This window comes from Macaca thibetana, chromosome 9 (assembly GCF_024542745.1).
Source record: "Macaca thibetana thibetana isolate TM-01 chromosome 9, ASM2454274v1, whole genome shotgun sequence".
Taxonomy (NCBI): domain Eukaryota; kingdom Metazoa; phylum Chordata; class Mammalia; order Primates; family Cercopithecidae; genus Macaca; species Macaca thibetana.
In genome coordinates, this window is record NC_065586.1 from 26,675,518 (window position 1) to 26,698,842 (window position 23,325).

General features: G+C 45.8%; 1 protein-coding gene and 1 long non-coding RNA gene across 4 annotated transcripts in view; one reads left to right on the plus strand and one right to left on the minus strand.

Annotated features, from left to right (window-relative positions):
• RAB18 (RAB18, member RAS oncogene family) overlaps nt 1–23,325 on the plus strand; it is a 539,744-nt gene that overhangs the window by 27,063 nt on the left and 489,356 nt on the right. The gene's annotated exons all lie outside the window — the stretch shown is intronic.
• On the minus strand, nt 542–22,444 carry LOC126962891 (uncharacterized). 3 transcript variants are annotated; one of them, XR_007728847.1, is made up of 4 exons: nt 18,592–22,444; nt 14,550–16,733; nt 2,176–6,974; nt 542–739 (listed from the first exon to the last, which is right to left on the minus strand). It is a non-coding gene; the product is annotated as an uncharacterized LOC126962891 (long non-coding RNA). The 3 variants fall into 3 exon arrangements; XR_007728846.1 differs by having other exon boundaries at nt 2,176–7,113; nt 14,686–22,444; XR_007728845.1 differs by having other exon boundaries at nt 14,550–22,444.

Below are 23,325 nucleotides of genomic sequence, written 5' to 3' on the forward strand. Positions count from 1 at the left end.
TTTCATACCATGCTGAGTATAGGAACAACTTTCGAACATTGTCTTCGACAAAGAGTATATTGGGCTGGGCGCGATGGCTCAGGCCTGTAATCCCTGCACTTCGGGAGGCCGAGGGCGAGCAGATCACGAGGTCAAGAGATTGAGACCATTCTGGCCAACATGGGGAACCCCATCTCTACTAAAAATACAAAAATTAGCCCGGGGTGGTGGTGGGTGCCTGTGGTCCCAGCTGCTCGGGAGGCTGAGGCAGGAGAATGGTGTGAACCTGGGAGGCGGAGCTTGCAGTGACCCGAGATCACACCACTGCTCTCCAGCCTGGTGACAGGGTGAGACTCAGTCTCAACAACAACAACAACAAAAACGAAAAACAGATAAACAACAATAACAACAACAACAAAGGGTACATTGGACACAGAAACAACAGACACAGATTTGGACAAAATGTGCGGGTCCCTGAAATAATCTGGAATTAGATGTGAGTTTTTGTTTGTTTTGTTTTCCCCAAAAGTCCTGGTATTAAGATTTTATTTTCTTGCCTTTTAATTTGTCCTTTTGACACAAAGCTTGACTCATGGAAGGTCTGCAGTTGTTAGAGAATCAGATAGAAGAAGCTCTGTGTTGATTTCTCGGCTCTTCAGAAAGGATCCCGCCAAGGATGGCCACCTCTCCACACCCGGGCTGTTTCTCCTGCAAGTGAATTGCAGCCCAGCCCACACCAGAAGGTCTTCCGCTCCTCTCCCTGTGAATGCAGAGATGCTTTAGCCATGCTCGGCACCACCGTTCTGTCTAATATTCACAAACTGCCTGCTTATTTCTTCAACTAGTTTTCCAGTAATTTGAGTAACCCATTAATTTACATGACAACTCAAAGAATGACTTCAGGACATAAGAAAAAAAAAAGTGGGTGGGGAACGTTGGCTGGGTTCTGCTGGCTCATTCCTGTATTCCCAGCCCTAGGGGAGGCCAAGGCAGGTGGATCACTTGAGGTCAGGAGTTCGAGAACAGACTGGCCAATTTGGTGAAATCCACTAACTGCTAAAAATACAAAAAATTGGCCGGGAATGGTGGCTCACACCTGTAATCCCAGCACTTTGGGAGGCCGAGGCAGGCAGATCACAAGGTCAGGAGATCGAGATCATCCTGGGATGAAACCCCGTCTCTACTAAAAATACACAAAATTAGCCAGGCGAGGTGGCGGACACCTGTAGTCCCAGCGACTTGGGAGGCTGAGGCATGGGAATGGCGTGAACCCGGGAGGCAGAGCTTGCAGTGAGCCAAGATCGCGCCATTGCACTCCAGCCTGGGTGACAGAGTGAGACTCTGTCTCAAAAAAACAAAACAAAACAAAAACAAACCAACAAAAAAAACAATTAAAAAATTTAGTCAGGCATCGTGACCCACACCTCTAATCCCTGCCACTCGGGAAGCTGAAGCAGGAGGATCACATGAACTTGGGAACCAAGGGTTGCAGCGAGCTGACATCGTGACACAGCATTCCAGCCTTGGTGACACAATGAGACTCAGTCTCAAATACAAGGATGATACTCAGGGGGAAATGGTGGGAAGGGGGAGAAAGTTAAGAGACTACAAATTGGATTCCGTGTGTACTGCTTGGGTGATTGGTGCACCAAAATCTCACAAATCACCACTAAAGGAGTTACTCAAGTAACTAAATACTACCTGTTTGCCAAACATTTATGAAAAGAAAAATTTAGAAGAAATTTTAAATTGTGCAAATTTACTGTCATACTTTCAAGTTACAAAAGCATGTCTATGATGAGACTTAATTATTCTAATGTTTAAAGAAATGAAGAGAACAATCAGAGTTTAAATAGAAAAGCTGTCAGACATTTCGTCTACAGCAATGAAATCTCTAGCATATATTTTGTATTTTGAAACTTAGTTTTCAGCCAGCCTGGGGGAAGAAGAAGAGGAAACAGAACGGGGCATTGGGGTATGTAGTGGGAAAGTAAGAAACCGGTTGGACACAGCAGGGAAAGAAGAAGGGGTGAGGACTCCAGGCAGAGCCAGTCCTCCTGCTTGGGGCCTGGGCATAGGAAAGCAAACGCCAGGCAGGAGGAAGGAGCCCCAGGCTGTGGATGCCTCTGGGGGAACCTTGGGTCAGCAACGGCCAGAGGAACTCCTGAAATTAAGCAGTATCTGCCACTTCCCTACCTTTGGGTGTCTTCTGGTGGCCAATGTGCTGCTGTCAGGACCCTTGCTGGCTCCCAACTTCTCCTGGGCAGGCTCCAAAGCAGTGGAGTTGGCGCTACTGCTACCTTCACCTTGTGGATCTCTGAGATGCAGGACGGTTTCACCCATCGCACCCTGAGATAGCCCTGCTTATGGCTGGCATTGGGCGACAGTGTGTTCTGGGCACCTCTGCTCCTGTATGTCGCGGCCTGCGTCTTTGCTGTCTGGACACTCGTAGATGTCAGAGTCAGAAGCTGGCTGTTGAGAACCCTTGTGCCAGCCCTGATTGGGTCTGGCTTTGGTGAATATTCGAAAGTTCAGTGTGGACCACGTGGGACACCCCTGCTGTTCTCGGGCAGCATGGGCCTTGGCTTTCTCCCGAGTCTGCATAGGTGAACACCTATTGCCTCTTCCTGGCAAAAGCATCACTGCCACGGGCAGCCCTGGGCCATGGAGCAGTATTGCACTAGCAGCCCGCATCCGTACCCTGAGCTGACTTGTCTGCTAAAAAATACCTGCCAACCTCTCCGGTTTATTTTAGAACGGCCTGAATGCAACACACCTGAGACCTGTTACTAGGGGAGAAGAGAGCACAAACGGATTCATCCTCCTGCCACGACTGCCCAACAACTGAAGACCACCAACTAGGACCACCAACTAAAGAGAAACAACTGAGGGTACCAACTGAGGGCACTAACCAAAGGCAACCAATGAGGGCACCCACTGAAGGCCAGTTGCCCTGCCAACCAGACCACATACTGGTTAGAGGAAACAATCAGGCCCAGAATCCTTTGCATGTGTCCCCCTAGCTTGGAATTGAGAGCTCAAGCACCAGGCTCACAAGGCCCCACCCTGCCAGTGGACTTCCCCCACCTTTCATGCATTGCTGGCTGCTAGAAACTTTCAGGTTGCTCACTGTGATGAAGTTCCTAGGGATCATCACCTTACAATGAATGATGCTAAAATTACTGAAACCAAATCTGCCTCATGTACTGTCTGGGATTCAAAAAACCCTCTTTCCCCCATAACCTCTGAGATTTTTACAAACTAGAAAAATGACAGATTTCTGCAGGTGCTTTCAGAAAAACACATTGCCATGAGCTACACCTACACTATAATGTCAAATCATATTTCACATATATATACACATATATATTCAATCCACACATATTCCATTTACATTTTTTGAAAATAACACACATATTCAATCAAATTAACAAGAGTAATAGAATACACTTTCTAAAAATTATAGACAAAGTATAGCACAGTTTTCTAGTGATCATTTTGATACAGCAACTTAGAATCTATGCCTTGAACAAAAAAAGAGGCTTATGTAAGAGAAAAGCACCACATAATACAAGATTTTAAATGTGATCATCATTGCTACTTTTAGCTGGCAATTACCCACTAAATGTATTGTAAACTGCTCTGTGACTATGGTGACTCATTTAATCTTTGTGATCCTTGCTTTCATTATCTTAAAAATATGAGTAACACCATTTTATAAACTTGCTCTGAAAATTAAATGAGAGAAAAATAATCCTTCTCTATACATTGAACACTTACAAAATTACAGGCATTGTGTCCAGGTTTTTACACACTTACCTTATCGAAGCCTCATAACAATCCTATCTTTTAAATTACAGGCATTTTGCCCACACAAATTTTTACTCATTTACCTTCCGCAAGCCTCATAAGAATCCCATCTTTTATAGATAAGCAAACTGAGGCTCAGAGGAGTTAAAAACACATTCACGATCACATCCTAATGAGTGTTGGAACTTGGATTCAAATCCAGTTGTCTCTGATGCCAAAGGTGGTGCAAACTTAATGAAGACCAAGATATACCCAGTACATGGAAGGATCAAGACATGTGGATTCCCTTTCTCTACCGTCTTATGTATGAATTTCGATGGCTTTCATGGCCTCAGAAAAATCCTAAACTTCCTCCCAGGTTGCCTTGCACTCCTTCCCTTCTTCTTGGAAATGACTGGGAATCTGCATATTTAGACCACAAGCATCTCCTTAGAAACAGGATTGTTGATCAAGAAACCAAAGTTTTGGCCGGGGATGGTGGCTCAAGCCTGTAATCCCAGTACTTAGGGAAACCAAGGTGAGCAGATCACCTGAGGCCAGGAGTTTGAGACCAGCCCAACCAAAATGGTGAAACCCTGTCTCTCCTAAAAAGAATAAAATTAATTGGGCCTGATGGCACATGCCTCTAATCCCAGATACTCCGGAGGTTAAGGCAGAAGAATTGCTTGAACCCAGAGGGCAGAGGTTACAGTGACCTAAATTATAGGTATTGTATCCAGATTTTTACACACTTACCTTATAGAAGCCTCATAGAAAGCCTTTCTTTTAAATTACAAACATTTTTGCCATGGTTTTCATACATTTACCTTATGGAAGCCTCATAACAATCACATCTTTTATAGATGAGAAAACTGAGGCTTTGGATGCCTCTGGGGAAACTCGCGCCAGCAATGGCCAGAGGAGCTCCTGAATTTAAACAGTATCCGTCGCCTCCCTACCTTTCAGTGTCTTCTGGTGGCCAATGTGCTGCTGTCAGGACCCTCGCTGGCTCCCAAATTCGATTGGGCAGCCTCCAAAGCAGTGGAGTCCTGCGCTACTACCACCTCCACTTCATGGATCTCAGAGCTGCAGGACAGCTTCACCCACCGCACGCTGAGATAGCCTGGCTTGCAGCTGGCATTGGGGAACAGCGTGTTCCGGGCGCCTCTGCTCCTGTATATCGCGGCCTGCGTCTTCGCTGTCTGCATGCTAGTAGACGTCAGAGCCACAGGCTGGCTCTGCAGAATGCTTGTCCCAGCCCTGATTAGGGCTGGCTTTGGTGCATATGCGACAGTTCAGTGTGGACCCCATGGGGTAAACTCTGCTCTTCTCAGGCAGCTTGGGCCTTCACTTGCCCCCAGTTCTGCAGAGCTGAACACCTCTCGCCTCTTCCTGGCAAAAGCATTGCTGCCACGGGCAGCCCTGGGCCATGGGGCAGCAATACGCTAGCAGTCCTCACTCCGTGTCAGCCCCATAGCATGACCTGACTTGTCTGCTAAAAAACCCTGCCAACCTGTCCAGTTTATTTTAGAAGGGCTTGGATGCAATAAACCTGAGAGCTGTGACTGGGGGGAGGAGAGAGCACAAACGGATTCATCTTCCTTCCACCACTGCCCAACAACTGAAGACCACCAGCTGAGGGAACCAACTGAGGACACAAACCGAAGGAAACCAATGAGGGCACCCACTGAAGGCCACCAAGTGAAGGCCAGTTGCCCTGCCAACCAGAACACATCCTGGTTCAGAGGAAACAATCAGGTCCAGAATCCCCTGCAGGCATCCTCACAAACTTGGAACTTGAGAGCACAGGCACATGGCTCACAAGGCCCCGCCCTGCCAGTGGCCCCGCCCCACCTTTCATTCATTGCTGGCTGCTGGGACCTTTCCGGTTTCTCACTGTGAAGAAGTTCCTAGGGATCATCCCTTACAATGAACAATGTTAAAATCACTGAAACCAAATCTGCCTCACGCAGTGTCTGGGATTCATAGAATCCCCTTCCCCCATAATCTCTGAAACATTTACAAACTAGAAAGAAGAGAGATTTCTGCGGGTGCTTTCAGAAAAAAACGTTGCCATGAGCTAAGCCTACTCTATAATGTCAAGTCGTATTTCATATATGCACATATAAATCCAATCCATATATATTCAATTTCCGTTTTTGAAAATAACAAATATGTTCAATCAAATTAAAAAGACTAACAGAAGAAATTTTCAAACATTTACACACTAAGTAAATCACATTTTTCTAATGATCACTTTGATAGTGCAACTTAGAATCTGTGGTTTCAAAACACCAAGAGGATTATGTAAGAGAAAACCACAACATAATACAAAGTTTTCAATGTGGAAATCATTGCCACTTTTAACTAGAAATTACCCAGTGAACGCATTGTGAACTGCTTTGTGACCTCGGTTATCTATTTATTCTTTCTGATCACTGGTTAGATTGTTTAAGAAATATGACTATCAACAATTTTATAAACTTCCTCTGAAAATTAGATGAGAAAAAATAATCCTCCTTCTCCATATACTGAACACTTAAAAAATTATAGGTATTGTGTCCAGATTTTTACACACTTACCTTATAGAAGCCTGAAAGAAACACTCTCTTTTAAATTACAAAAATTTTGCCATGGTTTTTACACACTTACCTTATGAAAACCTCAAAACAATCACGTCTTTTGTAGATGAGAAAACTGAGGCTTTGGATGTCTCTGGGGGAACCTTGGGCCAGCAATGGCCAGAGGATCTTCTGAACTTAAGCAGTATCTGTTGCCTCCCTACCTTTGGACGTCTTCTGGTGGCCAATGTGGTCCTGTTGTCAGGTCCCTCGCTGGCTCCCAAATTCGATTGGGCTGACTCCAAAGTGGTGGAGTCCGTCGCTGCAGCCACCTCCACCTCATGGATCCCAGAGGTGCAGTACGACATCACCCACCACACCCTGAGGTGGCCCCCTTGCGGAGGACATTGGGGGACAGCATGTCCCTCTGGTCCTGTTTATCGCAAGCTGCGCCTTCACTGTCTGCACCCTGCACCCTCGTAGATGTCAGAGACACAGGCTGGCTCTGCAGAACCCTTGTGCCAGTCCTGACTGGGGCTGGCTTTGGTGCACATGCGACAGTTCAGTGTGGTCTCCATGGGGCACCCCTGCTCTTCTGGGGTAGCTTGGGTCTTCGTTTGTCCCCAAGGCTGCAGGGCTCAACACCTATCGCCTCTTCCTTCCAAAAGCATGGCTTGCACAGGCAGCCCTAGGCCATGGGGTTGCACTGCACTAGCATCTGGTACCCCGTGTTACCCCTGTACCCTGAGCTGGCTTGTCTGCAAAAAAAAAAAACCCTGCCAACCTGTCTGGTTTATTTTAGAAGGGCCTGGAGGCAACAAGCCTGAGAGCTGTGACTGGGGAAGGAGAGAGCACAAACGGATTCATCCTCCTTCCACCACTGCCCAACAACTGAAGACCACGAAGTGAAGAGAAACAACGGAGGGAACGAACTGAGGGCACTAACTGAAGGCAAAAAGTGAGGGCACCCGCTGAAGACCACCAAGTGAAGGTCAGTTGCCCTGCCAACCAGAACGCATCCAGGTTCTAGGAAACAATCAGGTCCAGAATCCCCTGCATGCCTCCCCACACACTTGGAACTTGAAAGGACAGGCACACAGCTCACAAGGCCCCGCCCTGCCAGCGGCCCCGCCCCACCTTTCATTCACTGCTGCCTGCTGGGACCTTTCAGGTTTCTCACCGTGAAGAAATTCCTAGGGATCATCACCTTACGATGAATGATGCTAAAATTACTGAAACCAAATCTGCCTCATGCAGTGTCTGGGATTCACAGAACCCCCTTTTCCCCATAATCTCTGAAACATTTATGAACTAGAAATAAGAGACATTTCTGCAGGTGCTTTCACACACAAAAAAAAACATAGCCATGAGGTAAGCCTACTCTCTAATATCAAGTTATATTTCATATGTACACATACATATCCCATCCACATATATTTGATTTATATTTTTGAAAATGACACACATGTTCAAATTAATGAGACTAATAGAAGAAATTTTCCAAAATTTACACACTAGGTACATCACATTTTTCTAATAATCACTTTCATAGAGCAGCTTAGAATCTATGCTTTCAACAAAGCAAGAGGCTGATGTAAGAGCAAACCACAAAAAATACAAGATTTTCAATGTGATCGTCATTACTACTGTTAACTAGAAATTACCCAGTGAATGCATTGTGAACTGCTTTGTGACTGTGGTAATTTATTTAGTCTTTCTGATCATTGGTTTGATTGTCTAAGAAATATGAGTGTACCAAATTTTATAAACTTGGTCTAAAAATTAATGGTCTAAAACAAATGAAAGAAAGTCCTCCTTGTCCACATGTTGAAAACTTACAAAACTGTAGACATTGTGTCCAGACTTTTACACACTTACCGTATAGAAGCCTCACAATAACCCTCTCTTTTAAATGACAAACATTTTGCCATGGTATTTACACACTTACCTTATGGAAGCCTCATAACAATCACATCTTCTATAGATGAGCAAACTGAGGCTCAGACAACTTAAAAACACTTTCACCATCACATCATAAAGAGCGATGGACCTGGGATTCAAATCCAGTTTTCTCTGACACCAAAAATGGTGCAATTTAAGGAGGACCCAGTTATACCCAGAACACGGAGGGATCAGAACACGTGATTCTCTTTTCTACCCCCTCGTGTGTGAATTTCAATGGCTTGCACTGCCTCAGAACAATCCTAAACTCCCTCCCAGGTTGCCTTGCAGTGGTTCCCTTTTCCTTGGGGATGATGAGGAATCTGCATATTTAGACCACAAGCATCACCTTTTAACAGGTGTATTGATCAAGAAATGAAATTTGCTAAGCTGTATGTTACTAAGTGTGAATTGTCCAACTTCTCTGCAATAAATAAAGGGGCTATTCCATGTAAAAAATCACAGCATCCACTGAATTTGTGCGGAAAGATTTGGAACTGTGCTGCAGGAGCATCTTACTGACAGCTGCGCAGGAAGACCAGCCGGAACACACCAAGCAGGAGCAGCTCCCAAGGCCAGGTGTGGTGGTTCTTGCCTGTCATCCCAACAAAGTGGGAGGCCAAGGTGGGTGAATCACTTGAGGCCAAGGTTTGAGACCAGCCTGGGCAACACAGTGAGACCCTGACTCTACAAAAAAAATCATTTTTTATTATTAGAATACCTCTAACCCTCAGTCATTACTTTAGGAGGGAGAGCTCTGCTCTAGAACTCAAGATATGAAATTGGGAGTCCCGATGTGGCTACTTAAGTTTAAATACAAGAGCTGTCAGACGTTTCCTCTACTGTAATGAAATCTGTAGCATCCATTTTGTATTTTGAAAACTTAGTTTTCTGCCAGCCTAGTCAAAGGAGAAGAGGACCCAGAAGTGGGCATTTGGGCAGGGCCATGAAAAGCAACTGGTTGGATGCAACAGGGAAAGAAGAAGGGGTGGGGAGTCGAGTCAGAGCAAGTCCTCCTGCTCGGGGGCCTGGGTCTAGGAAAGCGAACTAGGGGCAGGAGGGAGGAGCCCTAGGCTGCGGATGCCTCTCGGAGGAACGAATATTTGGTGAGCAACGGCCAGAGGAGCTCCTAAGGCCAAGCGGTATCTGTAGTCTCCCTACCTTTTGGCGTCTTCTGGTCGCCAATGTGTTGCTAGTCAAGGCTCCCGAGTCTGACGGGACAGGCTCCAAAGCAGTGGAGTCTTGTGCTACTCCCACCGCCACCTCGTGGATCTCAGAGCTGCAGGACGGGTCCAAACACCGCACCCTGAGCTGGCCCAGCTTGGGGCTGGCATTAAGGGACAGTGTGCTCCGGGCGCCTCTGCTCCTCTGTGCTGGGGCCTGCGCCTTTGCTGGCCGCCCACTCATAGATGTCAGAGCCTCAGGACAGCTCCGCAGAAGCCCTGAGCTGGCCCTGCCTTGGGCTGGCTCTGGGACATATGCAACAGGTCAACTTGGTCCCCATGGGACAACTCTGCTCTTCTCGGGCAGCTCGTGGTCCTTCGCTTGCCCCCACGCCTGCAGAGCTGAGCAACTGCCACCTTTTCCCAGGAAAGGCAACCAAATGCCACCAAGTGAAGGCACCCACTGAAGACACTAACTGAAGGCCGGTTCCCTACCAAGCATATTGCGTCCTGCTTAGGAGGAACCAATCAGGCCTTGAGTTTTCCCAGGCTCCGCCCTGCCATTTGTGATGTGGGAGTCCAGGCACTGGCTCTCAAGGCGCCCCCCCCCCGGCCACAGCAGCCCCGCCCCACCTTTTATTTATTAGTAACTGGTAGCAACTTTGAGGTTTCCTCATTGTGAATTATGAATATGAATTATGCTGAAATTACTGTATACCAATGTACCGCATGCACTATCTGACATTCAAAGAGCCACCTTGCCCAATCGCCTCTGATTTTTTTGGAAACTAGAAAAAAGACAAATTTCGACAGGTGTTTTCAGAACAAAACATTGCCGCGGTGGCTCAAGCCTATAATCCCAGCACTTTGGGAGGCCGAGACGGGTGGATCACGAGGTCAGGAGATCGAGACCATCCTGGCTAACACGGTGAAACCCCGTCTCTACTAAAAAATACAAAAAACTAGCCGGGCGAGGTGGCGGGCGCCTGTAGTCCCAGCTACTCGGGAGGCTGAGGCAGGAGAATGGCGTGAACCCGGGAGGCGGAGCTTGCAGTGAGCTGAGATCCGGGCCCTGCACTCCAGCCTGGGTGACAGAGCGAGACTCCGTCTCAAAAAAAAAAAAAAAAAAAAAAACATTGCCATGAGCTAAGATTACTCTGATGTCAAGCCTCATTTCATATATCAATACATATTCATATTCATAATCCAAAACACACATATTCAATCAAATTAACAAGACTAACAGAGGAAATTTTCTAAAATTTATACACTAAGTACATCACATTTTTCTAATGATCACTTTGATAGAGAAGTTAGACTCTATGGTTTCCACAAATGAAGAAGCTCATGAAAGAGAAAACCACCACATAAAAGATTTTCAGTGTGATCATCATTGCTACTTTTAAGTAGCAATTACCCAGTAAATATATTGTGAACTGCTTTGTGAGTATGGTGATTTATTTAAACTTATTGGTCCTTTGATTATCTTAAAAATATGAATAATGCTAATTGTATAAATTGTTCTAAAAATAAAAGGAGAGAAAAAATATTTCTTTTTCATATACTGTACAATACAAAATTAAAGGCATTGTGTCCAGATTTTTACACACTTACCTTATTGAAGCCTCATAACAACCCATCTTTTAAATTACAGGCATTATTCCCAGATTTTTACACACTAATCTTATGCAAGCCTCATAAGAATCCCTTCTTTTATAGATGACCAAATTGAGGCTCAAAGGATTTAAAAACACACTCACCATCACTTCGTAATGAGTGTTGGAACTGGGATTCAAATCCAGTTCTCTCTGACACCAAAGGTGGTGCACCTTCACGAAGACCCAGTTATACCCCGCACATGGAGCGATCAAAACATGTGGATTCCCTTTCTGTACCCTTTTATGGGTGAATTTGAATGGCTTTCACGGCCTCAGAACAATCCTAAACTCCCTCCCTGCTTGCCTGTAGTGGACATCACGTGATTCTTCTCTTTCATTATTAGGAATCTGCATCTTTGGACCACAAGCATCTCTGAACAATTGTTTTGATCAAGACACACTGTTTTCTAGGCCTTAGGTTACTAACTGTGAATTGTCTAGCTTCTCTGCAATAAAAAAAAAAAGGGTTATTCTATGTAAAAAAATCACAGGATCCACTGAATTTGTGCAGAAAGGTTTGGAACTATACTGCAAGAGCATCTTACTGACAGATGTGCAGGAAGATTAGCTGAAACACACAAAGCTAGAGCACCTCCAAAGGCCAGGTGTGGTGGTTCTTGCTTATCATGCCAGCAAAGTGGGAGGCCAAGGTGGGTGGATCACTTGAGGCCAGGAGTTCAAGACCAGACTGGGCAACACAGTGAGACCCTGTCTCTGCAAAAAAATCCCTTTTTATTATTAAAATCAAGAAGAGTACCTCTGACCCTCTGACATTGCCTTAGGAGAGAGGGCTCTGGCCTAGCACTCAAGATAATGAAATTGTGAGTCCCAATGTGGCTGCTTAAGTTTAAATACAAGAGCTGTCAGACATTTCCTCTATAGCAACGACATCTGTAGCATAAATTTTGTATTCTAAAAACGTAGTTTTCCGACAGCCTAGGGGAAGAAGAAGAGTGCCTAGAACTGGGCACTGGGGTAGGTAGAGGAAAGAAACCAGCTGGACACAGCAAGGAAAAAAGAGGGGTGGGGAGATGAGGCAGAGTCAGTCCTCCTGCTTGAGGCCTGGGCTTAGGATAGCAAACTAGGGGCAGGAGGCAGGAGCCCCAGGTGTTGGATTCCTCGGGGGAAATTTTGGGCCAGCAGCAGGCAGAGGAGCTCCTATACTTAAGTGGTATCCGAAGCCTCCTTACCTTTGGATGTCTTCTGGTAGCCAAAGTACAACAGTCAGGAACCTCGCTGGCTCCCAAATTGGACTGGGCAGACTCCAAAGAAGTGGGGTCCGGTGGTACTGCCACCTCCACTTCCTGGATCCCAGAGCTGCAGGACAGCTTCACCCACCGCACCCTGAGCTGGCCTCGCTTGCAGATGGCATTGGGGGACGGCATGTTCAGGGCTCCTTCGCTCCTGTATATCGCGGCCTGTGCCTTCCCTGTCTTCATATTCATAGACCTCAGAGCCACAGGGTGGCTCTGCAAAATTGTTGTGCTGGCCCTGACTGGGGATGGTTTTGGTGCACATGCGACAGGTCAGTGTGGTCACCATGGGGCACCCCTTCTCTTCTCGGGCAGCTTGGGCCTTCGCTTCCCCCAGTCTGCAGAGCTCAACAACTATCGCCTTTTCCTCGCAAAGGCATGGCTGGCAAGGGCAGTCCTGGGCCATGGGGTGGCACTGAGCTAGCAGCCCGCTCCTCGCGCCACCCCCACACCCTGCGCTGACTTGTCTGCTAAAAAACCCTGCCAGTGTCTGGTTTATTTTAGAAGGGTGTGGATGCAACAAGCCCGAGAGCTGTGACTGGGGGAGGAGAGAGCACAAACGGATTCATCGTCCTTCTGCCACTGCCCAACAACTGAAGACCACCAACTGAGGACCACTAACTGAAGAGAAACAACTGAGGTTAACAAGTGAGGGCACTAACCGAAGGCAACCAATGAGGGCACCCAGTGAAGGCCACCAAGTGAAGGCCGGTTGCTCTGCCAACCAGAACACATCCTAGTTCAGAGGAAACAATCAGGTCCAGAATTCCCTGCTTGCCTCCCCACAAACTTGGAACTTGAGAGCACAGGCACATGGCTCACAAGGCCCCGCTCTGCCAGTGGCCACGCCCTACCTTTCATTCATTGCTGGCTGCTGGAACCTTTCAGGTTTCTCACTGTGAAGAAGTTCCTAGGGATCATCCTTTACAACGAACGATGCTAAAATCACTGAAACCAAATCTGCCTCACGCAGTGTCTGGGATTCATAGAATCCCCTTCCCGCATAATCTCTGAAACATTTACAAACTAGAAAGAAGAGAGATTTCTGTGGGTGCTTTCAGAAAAAGACATTGCCATGAACTAAGCCTACTCTATAATGTTGAATCATATTTCATATATGCACATATAAGCACATATAAATCCAATCAATATGTACTCAATTTCCGTTTTTGAAAATAACAAATATGTTCAATCAAATTAAAAAGACTAACAGAAGAAATTTTCAAACATTTACACACTAAGTAAATCACATTTTTCTAATGATCGCTTTGATAGAGCAACTTAGAATCTGTGGTTTCAAAACACCAAGAGGATTATGTAAGAGAAAACCACAACATAATACAAAATTTTCAATGTGAAAATCATTGCCACTTTTAACTAGAAATTACCCAGTGAATGCATTGTGAACTGCTTTGTGACCTCGGTTATCTATTTATTCTTTCTGATCACTGGTTAGATTGTTTAAGAAATATGACTATCAACAATTTTATAAACTTCCTCTGAAAATTAGATGAGAAAAAATAATCCTCCTTCTCCATATACTGAACACTTAAAAAATTATAGGTATTGTGTCCAGATTTTTACACACTTACCTTATAGAAGCCTGAAAAAAAGTTCTCTTTTAAATTACAAGCATTTTGCCATGGTTTTTACACACCTACCTTATGGAAACCTCAAAACAATCATGTCTTTTATAGATGAGAAAACTGAGGCTTTGGATATTTCTGGGGGAACCTTGGGCCAGCAACGGCCAGAGGAGCTCCTGAATTTAAGCAGTATCTGTTGTCTCCCTACCTTTGGATGTCTTCAGGTGGCCAGTGTGCTGCTGTCAGGTCCCTCGCTGGCTCCCAGATTCGATTGGGCAGGCTCCAAAGCAGTGCAGTCCGTCGCTGCAGCCACCTCCACCTCATGGATCCCAGAGGTGCAGTACGACATCACCCACCACACCCCGAGGTGGCCCCCTTGCGGAGGACATTGGGGGACAGCATGTCCCTCTGGTCCTGTTTATTGCAGCCTGTGCCTTCACTGTCTGCACCCCCGTAGATGTCAGAGACACAGGCTGGCTCTGCAGAACCCTTGTGCCAGTCCTGACTGGGGCTGGCTTTGGTGTACATGCGACAGTTCAGTGTGGTCTCCATGGGGCACCCCTGCTCTTCTGGGGTAGCTTGGGTCTTCGCTTGCCCCGAAGTCTGCAGAGCTCAACACCTATCGCCTCCTCCTTCCAAAAGCATGGCTTGCACAGGCAGCCCTGGGCCATGGGATGGCACTGCACTAGCATCCAGTACCACGTGTTACCCCTGTACCCTGAGCTGACTTGTCTGCTAAAAAAAACCCTGCTAACCTGTCTCGTTTATTTTAGAAGGGCCTGGATGCAACAAGCCTGAGAGCTGTGACTGGGGGAGGAGGGAGCACAACCGGATTCATCCTCCTTCCACCACTGCCTAACAACTGAATACCACCAACTGAAAGAAACAACTGAGGGAACCAACTCAGGGTGCTAAATGAAGGCAACCAATGAGGGCACCCACTGAAGACCACGAAGTGAAGGTCACTTGCCCTGCCAACCAGACTGTATCCTGGTTAGAGGAAACAATGAGGCCCAGAATCCTTTCCATGTGTCCCCCCAACTTGGAATTCAGAGCTCAAGCACCAGGCTCACAAGGCCCCGCCCTGCCGGTAGACTCACCCCACCTTTCATTCATTGCTGGCTGCTGGGTACTTTCATGTTTCTCACTGTGAAGAAGTTCCTAGAGATCATTGCCTTACAATAAACTATGCTAAAATTACTGAAACCAAATCTGCCTCATGTACTATCTGGGATTCATAGAACCCCCTTTCCCCCATAACCTCTGAGATTTTTACAAACTAGAAAAATGACAGATTTCTGCAGGTGCTTTCAGAAAAACACATTGCCATGAGCTACACCTACACTATAATGTCAAATCATATTTCCAACATATACATACACATACATATTCAGTCCACACATATTCCATTTAAATTTTTGAAAATAACACACATATTCAATCAAATTAATAAGAATAATAGAAGACATTTTCTAAAATTTATAGACAAAGTATAGCACAGTTTTCTAGTGATCATTTTGATACAGCAACTTAGAATCTACTGCTTCAACAAAAAAGAGGCTTAAGTAAGAGAAAACCACCACATAATACAAGATTTTAAATGTGATCATCATTGCTACTTTTAACTGGCAATTACCCACTAAATGTATTGTAAACTGCTCTGTGACTATGGTGACTCATTTAATCTTTGTGATCCTTGCTTTGATTATCTCAAAAGGATGAGCAACACCATTTTATAAACTTGCTCTAAAAATTAAATGAGAGAAAAATAATCCTACTCTCTATACTAAACACTTACAAAATCATAGGCATTGCATCCACATTTTTACACATTTACCTTATTGAAGCCTCATAATAACCCTATCTTTTAAATTACAAGCATTTTGCCATGGTTTTTACACACCTACCTTATGGAAACCTCAAAACGATCACGTCTTTTATAGATGAGAAAACTGAGGCTTTGGATGTCTCTGGGGGAACCTTGGGCCAGCAATGGCCAGAGGAGCTCCTGAACTTGAGCAGTATCTGTCACCTCCCTACCTTTGGACGTCTTCTGGTGGCATTTTGCCCACCCACATTTTTACTCATTTACCTTACAGAAGCCTCATAAGAATCCCATGTTTTATAGATAAGCAAACTGAGGCTTTGAGGATTTGAAAACACATTCCCCATCATGTCCTAATGAGCGTTGGAACTTGGATTCAAATCCAGTTGTCTCTGATGCCAAAGGTGGTGCAACTTAATGAAGACCAAGATATACCCAGTACATGGAGGGATCAAGACATGTGGATTCCCTTTCTCTACCGTCTTATGTGTGGATTTCAATGGCTTTCACAGCCTCAGAACAATCCTAAACTCCCTCCCGTGTTGCCTCGCAGTCCTTCCCTTCTTCTTGGAAATGACTGGGAATCTGCATATTTAGACCACAAGCATCTCCTTAGAAAAGGTTTGTTGATCAAGAAATGAAATTTTTGGCCGGATTGTAGCTCAAGCCTGTAATCCCAGTACTTAGGGAATTCAAGGTAGGCAGATGACCTGAGGTCAGGAGTTCGAGACCAGCCTGACCTACATGCTGAAACCCTGTCTCTTCTAAAAGGACAAAATTAGTCGGGCCTGATGGTGCATACCTCTAATCCCAGCTACTCAGGAGGCTGAGGCCAGAGAATCACTTGAACCCAGGAGGCAAAGGTTACAGTGACCTAAATTAAAGGTATTGTGTCCAGATTTTACACACTTGCCTTACAGAAGCCTCAAAGAAACCCCCTCTTTTAAATTGTAAACATTTCTGCCATGGTTTTCACACCTTTACCTTATGGAAGCCTCATAACAATCACATCTTTTATAGATGAGAAAACTGAGGTTTTAGATGCCTCTTGGGGAAGTTTGGACCATCCGCAGCCAGAGGAGCTCCTGAACTTAAGTGGTATCCGTCGCCTCCCTACCTTTCGGCATCTTCTGGGGGCCATTGTGCTGCTGTCAGGACCCTCGCTGGCTCCCACATTCGATGGGGCAGCCTCCAAAGCAGTGCAGTCCTGTGCTATTACCACCTCCACTTCGTGGATCCCAGAGCTGCAGGACAGCTTCACTCACCGCACCCTCCGCTGGCCTCGCTTCAGGCAGGCACTGGGGCACAGCATGCTCCGGGCGCCTCTGCTTCTGGATATTACGGCCTGCGTCTTCGCTGTCTGTACTCTCGTAGAAATCAGAGCCACAGGCTAGCTCTGCAGAACCTTGTGCAAGTCCTGGTTGGGGCTGGCTTTGGCACACATGCAGCAGTTCATGTGGACCCCATGGGGCAAACCCTGCTCTTCTCAGGCAGCTTGGGCCTTCGCTTGCCCCGAAGTCTGCAGGGCTCAACACCTATCGCCTCTTCCTGGCAAAGGCATTGCTGGCACAGGCATCCCTAAGCCATGGGGTGACACTGCTCTACCAGCCCGCATGCCATGTCATCTCCATACCATGACCCGACTTGTCTGCTAAAAAAAAACCTGCCAATGTGTCAGGTTTATTGTAGAAGAGCCTGGATGCAGCAAGCCTGAGAGCTGTGACTGGGGGAGGAGAGAGCACCAACGGATTCTTGCTCCTTCCACCACTGCCCAACAACTGAGGACCACCAACTGAGGACCACCAACTGAGGATGACCAACAGAAGAGAAACAACTGAGGGTATCAACTGAGGGCACTAACTGAGGGCAACCAATGAGGTCACCTACTGAAGGCTTCCAAGTGAAGGCCAGTTGCCCTGCCAACCAGATTGCATCCTGGTTCAGAGGAAACAATCAGGTCCAGAACCCCCTGCAGGCATCCCCACAAACTTGGAACTTGAGAGCACAGGCACATGGCTCACAAGGCCCCGCTCTGCCAGCGGCCCCGCCCCACCTTTCATTCATTGCTGCCTGCTGGGACCTTTCAGGTTTCTCACTGTGAAGAAGTTCCTAGGGATCATCACCTACAATGAATGATGCTAAAATCACTGAAACCAAATCTGCCTCACACAGTGTCTGGGATTCCTACACCCCCTTTCCCTCATCATCTCTGAAACTTTAACAAACTAGAAATAAGAGAGATTTCTGCAGGTGCCTTCAGAATAAAACATTGCCATGAGTTAAGCCAGCTCTATAAAGTCAAGTCATATTTCATATGTACACATATATATCCAATTCACATTTACATTTTTTAAAATAACACACATGTTAAATCAAATTAACAAGACTAACAGAAGAAATTTTCTAAAATTTACACACTAAGTACATCACATTTTTCTAATGATCACTTTGATAGAGCAACTTAAAATCTGTGCTTACATATCACCAAGAGGATTATGTAAGAGAAAATCACAACATAATACAAAAATTTCAGTGTGAAAATCATTGCTACTTTTAACTAGAAATTACACAGTGAATGCATTGTGAATTGCTTTGTGACCTTGGTTATCTATTTATTCTTTCTGATCATTGATTAGATTGTCTAAGATATATGAGTATCACCAATCTTACAAACTTGCTCTAAAAAGTAGATGAGAAAACAATCCTCCTTCTCTATATGCTGAACACTTAAAAAAAATTACACGTATTATGTCCAGATTTTTAAACACGTGCCTTACAGAAGCCTTATAGAAACCCTCTCTTTTAAGTTACAAGCATTTTGCCATGGTTTTTACACACTTACCTTATGGAAGCCTCATAACAATCACATCTTTTATAGATGAGAAAACTGTGGGTTTGGATGTCTCTGGGGGAACCTTGGGCCAACAACAGCCAGAGGATCTTCTGAACTATAGCAGCATCCGTTTCCTCCCTACCTTTGGGCGTCTTCTGTTTGCCAGTGTGCTGCTGTCAGGTCCCTTGTTGCCTCCCAGATTTGACTGGGCAGGCTCCAAAGAAGTGGAGTGCAGCGCTACTGCCACCTCCACCTCGTGGATCCCAGAGGTGCAAGACAGCTTCATCCACCGCACCCTGAGCTGGCTCCGCTTGCAGAGGACATTGGGGACAGCGTGTTCCGGGTGCCTCTGGTCCTGTTTATCGCAGCCTGCGCCTTCGCTGTCTGCACCCTGACTGGGGCTGGCTTTGGTGCACATGCGACAGTTCAGTGTGGTCCCCATGTGGCACCTGTGTTCTTCTGGGGTAGCTTGGGCCTTCGCTTGCCCCCAAGTCTGCAGGGCTCAACACCTATCGCCTCTTCCTGGCAAAGGCATGGCTGGCATGGGCAGCCCTGGGCCATGGGGCAGCACTGCACTAAAATCCCGGAACCCAGGTCACCCCTGTACCCTAAGCTGACTTGTCTGCTAAAAAAAAAAAACCATGCCAACCTGTCTGGTTTATTTTAGAAGGGACTGGATGCAACAAGCCTGGGAGCTGTGACTGGGGGAGGAGAGAGCACAAATGGAATCATCCTCCTTCCACCACTGCCCAACAACTGCAGACCACCAACTGAAGAGAAACAACTGAGGGAACCAACTGAGGGCACTAAATGAAGGCAACCAATGAGGGCATCCACTCAAGGCCACCAAGTGAAGGCCAGTTGCCCTGCCAACCAGAACGCATCCAGGTTCTAGGAAACAATCAGGTCCAGAATCCCCTGCGTGCCTCCTCACAAACTTGGAAATTGAGTGCACAGGCACCTGGCTCACAAGGTCCCGCCCTGCCAGTGGACCCACCCTACATTTCATTTATTGTTCGCTGCTAGGACCTTTCAGGTTTCTCATTGTGAAGAAATTCCTAGGGATCATTGCCTTACAATAAATGATGCTAAAATTACTGAAACCAAATCTGCCTCACGCAGTGTCCGGGATTCATAGAAGCCCCTTTTCCCCCCTTAATCTCTGAAACATTAACAAACTAGAAATGAGAGAGATTTCTGCAGGCGCTTTCAGAAAAAAAGCATTACCATGAGCTAAGCCTACTTTCTAATATCAAGTTATATTCCATATGTACACACACATATATATCCCGTTCACATATATTCGATTTACATTTTTGAAAATGACACAGATGTTCAATCAAATTAACAAGACTAACAGAAGAAATTTTCTCAAATGTACACACTAAGTACATCACATTTTTCTAATAATCACTTTCATAGAGCAGCTTAGAATCTATGCTTTCAACAAAGCAAGAGGTTTATGTAAGAGAAAACTACCACAAAATATGAGATTTTTCAATGTGATCATCATTTCTACTGTTAACTAGAAATTACCCAGTGAATGCATTGTGAACTGCTTTGTGACTGTGGTGATTTATTTAGTCTTTCTGATCTTTGGTTTGATTGTCTAAGAAATATGAGTGTCCCCAATTTTATCAACTTGGTCTAAAAATTAATCATCTGAAAAATGAAAGATAATCCTCCTTGTACACATATTGGACACTTACAAAATTTTAGACATTGCATCCAGACTTTTACACACTTACCTTACAGAAGCCTCATAATAACACTCTCTTTTTTTTTTTTTTTTTTTTTTTTGAGACGGCGTCTCGCTCTGTAGCCCAGGCTGGAGTGCAGTGGCCGGATCTCAGCTCACTGCAAGCTCCGCCTCCCGGGTTCACGCCATTCTCCTGCCTCAGCCTCCCGAGTAGCTGGGACTACAGGCGCCCGCCACCTCGCCCGGCTAGTTTTTTGTATTTCTTAGTAGAGACGGGGTTTCACCGTGTTAGCCAGGATGGTCTCGATCTCCTGACCTCGTGATCCGCCCATCTCGGCCTCCCAAAGTGCTGGGATTACAGGCTTGAGCCACCGCGCCCGGCCAATAACACTCTCTTTTAAATGACAAGTATTTTACCATGGTTTTTACGCACTTACCTTGTGGAAGCCTCGTAACAATCACATCCTTCTATAGATGAGCAAACTGAGGCTCAGACAACTTAAAAACACTTTCACCATCACATCATAAAGAGCGATGGACCTGGGATTCAAATCCAGTTTTCTCTGACACCAAAAATGGTGCAATTTAAGGAGGACCAAGTGATACCCAGAACATGGAGGGATCAAAACATGTGGATTCTCTTTCCTACCCACTCCTGTGTGAATTTCAATGGCTTGCACTGCCTCAGAACAATCCTAAACTCCCTCCCAGGTTGCCTTGCAGTGGTTCCCTTTTTCTTGGGGATGATGAGGAATCTGCATATTTAGACCACAAGCATCACCTTTTAACAGGTGTGTTGATCAAGAAATGAAATTTGCTAGGCCGTATGTTAGTAAGTGTGAATTGTCCAGCTTCTCTGGAATAAATAAAGGGGCTATTCCATGTAAAAAATCACAGCATCCACTGAATTTGTGCGGAAAGATTTGGAACTGTGCTGCAGGAGCATCTTACTGACAGCTGCGCAGAAGACCAGCCAGAACACACCAAGCAGGAGCAGCTCCCAAGGCCAGGTGTGGTGGTTCTTGCCTGTCATCCCAACAAAGTGGGTGGCCAAGGTGGGTGAATCACTTGAGGCCAAGGTTTGAGACAAGCCTGGGCAACACGGTGAGACCCTGTCTCTATAAAAAATCATTTCTGATTATTAGAATCAAGAAGAGTAGCTCTAACCCTCAGCCATCACTTTAGGAGAGAGAGCTCTGCTCTAGAACTCAAGATATGAAATTGGGAGTCCCAGTGTGGCTACTTCAGTTTACATACAAGAGCTGTCGAACATTTCCTCTACTGTAACGAAAAATGTGGCATCCATTTTGTATTTTGAAAACTTGGTTTTCGGCCAGCCTAGGAAAAGAAGAGGGCGCTGAAGTGGACATTTGGGCAGGGCGACCAAAAGTAAACGGCTGGATGCAACAGGGAAAGAAGAACGGAGTAGGCATTGGAATCAGAATAAGTACTTCCTGCTTGGGGCCTAAGCCTAGAAAAGTGAACTAGGGGCAGGAGGGAGGAGCCCTAGGCTGTGGTTGCCGCTGGGGGGAACCTTGGGTGAGCAAGTGCCAAAGGAGCTCCTAAGGCCAAGCGGTATCTGTAGTCTCCCTACCTTTTGGCGTCTTCTGGTCGCCAATGTGCTGCTAGTCATGGCTCCTGAATCAGACCGGGCAGGCTCCAAAGCAGTGGAGTCTCGTGCTACTCCCACCGCCACATCGTGGATCTCAGAGCTGCAGGACGGCTCCAAACACCACACCCTCAGCTGGCCCCGCTTGGGGATGGTATTAAGGGACAGCGTGTTTCCAGCTCCTCTGCTCCTCTGTGCTGGGCCTGCGCCTTTGCTTGCCGCCCATTCATAGATGTCAGAGCCTCAAGAAGGCTCTGCAGAAGCCCTGCGCTGGCACTGCCTAAGGCTGGCTTTGGTGCACATGTGACAGGTCAGCATGGTCCCCGTGGGGCAACTCTGTTCTTCTCGGGCAGCTGGGGCCTTCGCTTGCCCCCACGCCTGCAGAGCTGAGCACCTGCCACCTCTTCCCAGGAAAGGCAACCAAATGCCACCAACTGAAGGCACCCACTGAAGGCTCTAACTGAAGGCCGGTTGCCCTGCCAACCAGATCGCCTCCTGCTTAGGAGGAACCAATCAGGCCTTGAGTTCCCTCCACGCGCCTCCCTTCCATTTGTGAAGTGGGAGTCCAGGCACTGGCTCACAAGGCCCCGCCCCGACAGCGGCCCCGCCCCACCTTTCATTCGTTGATAGCTTCCAGCAACTTTCAGGTTTCCTCATTGTGAATTATGAATATGAATTATTTAAAAATTACTGTAACCCAATGTGTTTCATGCACTATATGGCATCCAAAGGATCCTCTTTCGCCCATGGCTTGTGAGGGTTTTCGAAACTGGAAAGAAGACTGATTTCTGCAGGTGCTTAAAAAAAAACTTTGCCATGAGTTAAGTCTGCTCTGTGATGTTAACATAAATATTTCATATTTCATATATATATATATATATACACACATGCACTCAATAATAATATATTCAATTTACGTTTTTGAAAATAACACAAATCATTCAAACTAGCAAGTATAATAGGGAAATTTCCTAAAATTTGTACACTGAGTACTTCATTATTTTAAATGATTTCCTTGATAGAGCGGTTTTCTAGATGCAGCCCTGTTCACGTTACTGGCATTTACCTTCTTTCATCAATCATGTCTTTAGAATCGACTCAAGGCAAGATGTGGTAGAGAAATGTAAAAATCAATTAGAGGAGCCATTTAACTAGTAGGTGAGACTGATAGGTGTACAAGCAACTTCAATAAAATGATATGTATTGAACGTACCTGGGGAGAAGTACTAAGATGGGCTCCAAAAGCCCTATATTTACGATTATGTAATCTTTATATTTAAAATACTAGTGATAAAATAAAATGTTCTCCTTGACCTCTCACATTTAATTTCCTGGTATTATCATCTACCCTCTCTATTCTAACTAAGCATTTCCTTCATAATCCCTAAGAAATAGCAAAACCACGCAAAATAAACATGTCAATCTTTGA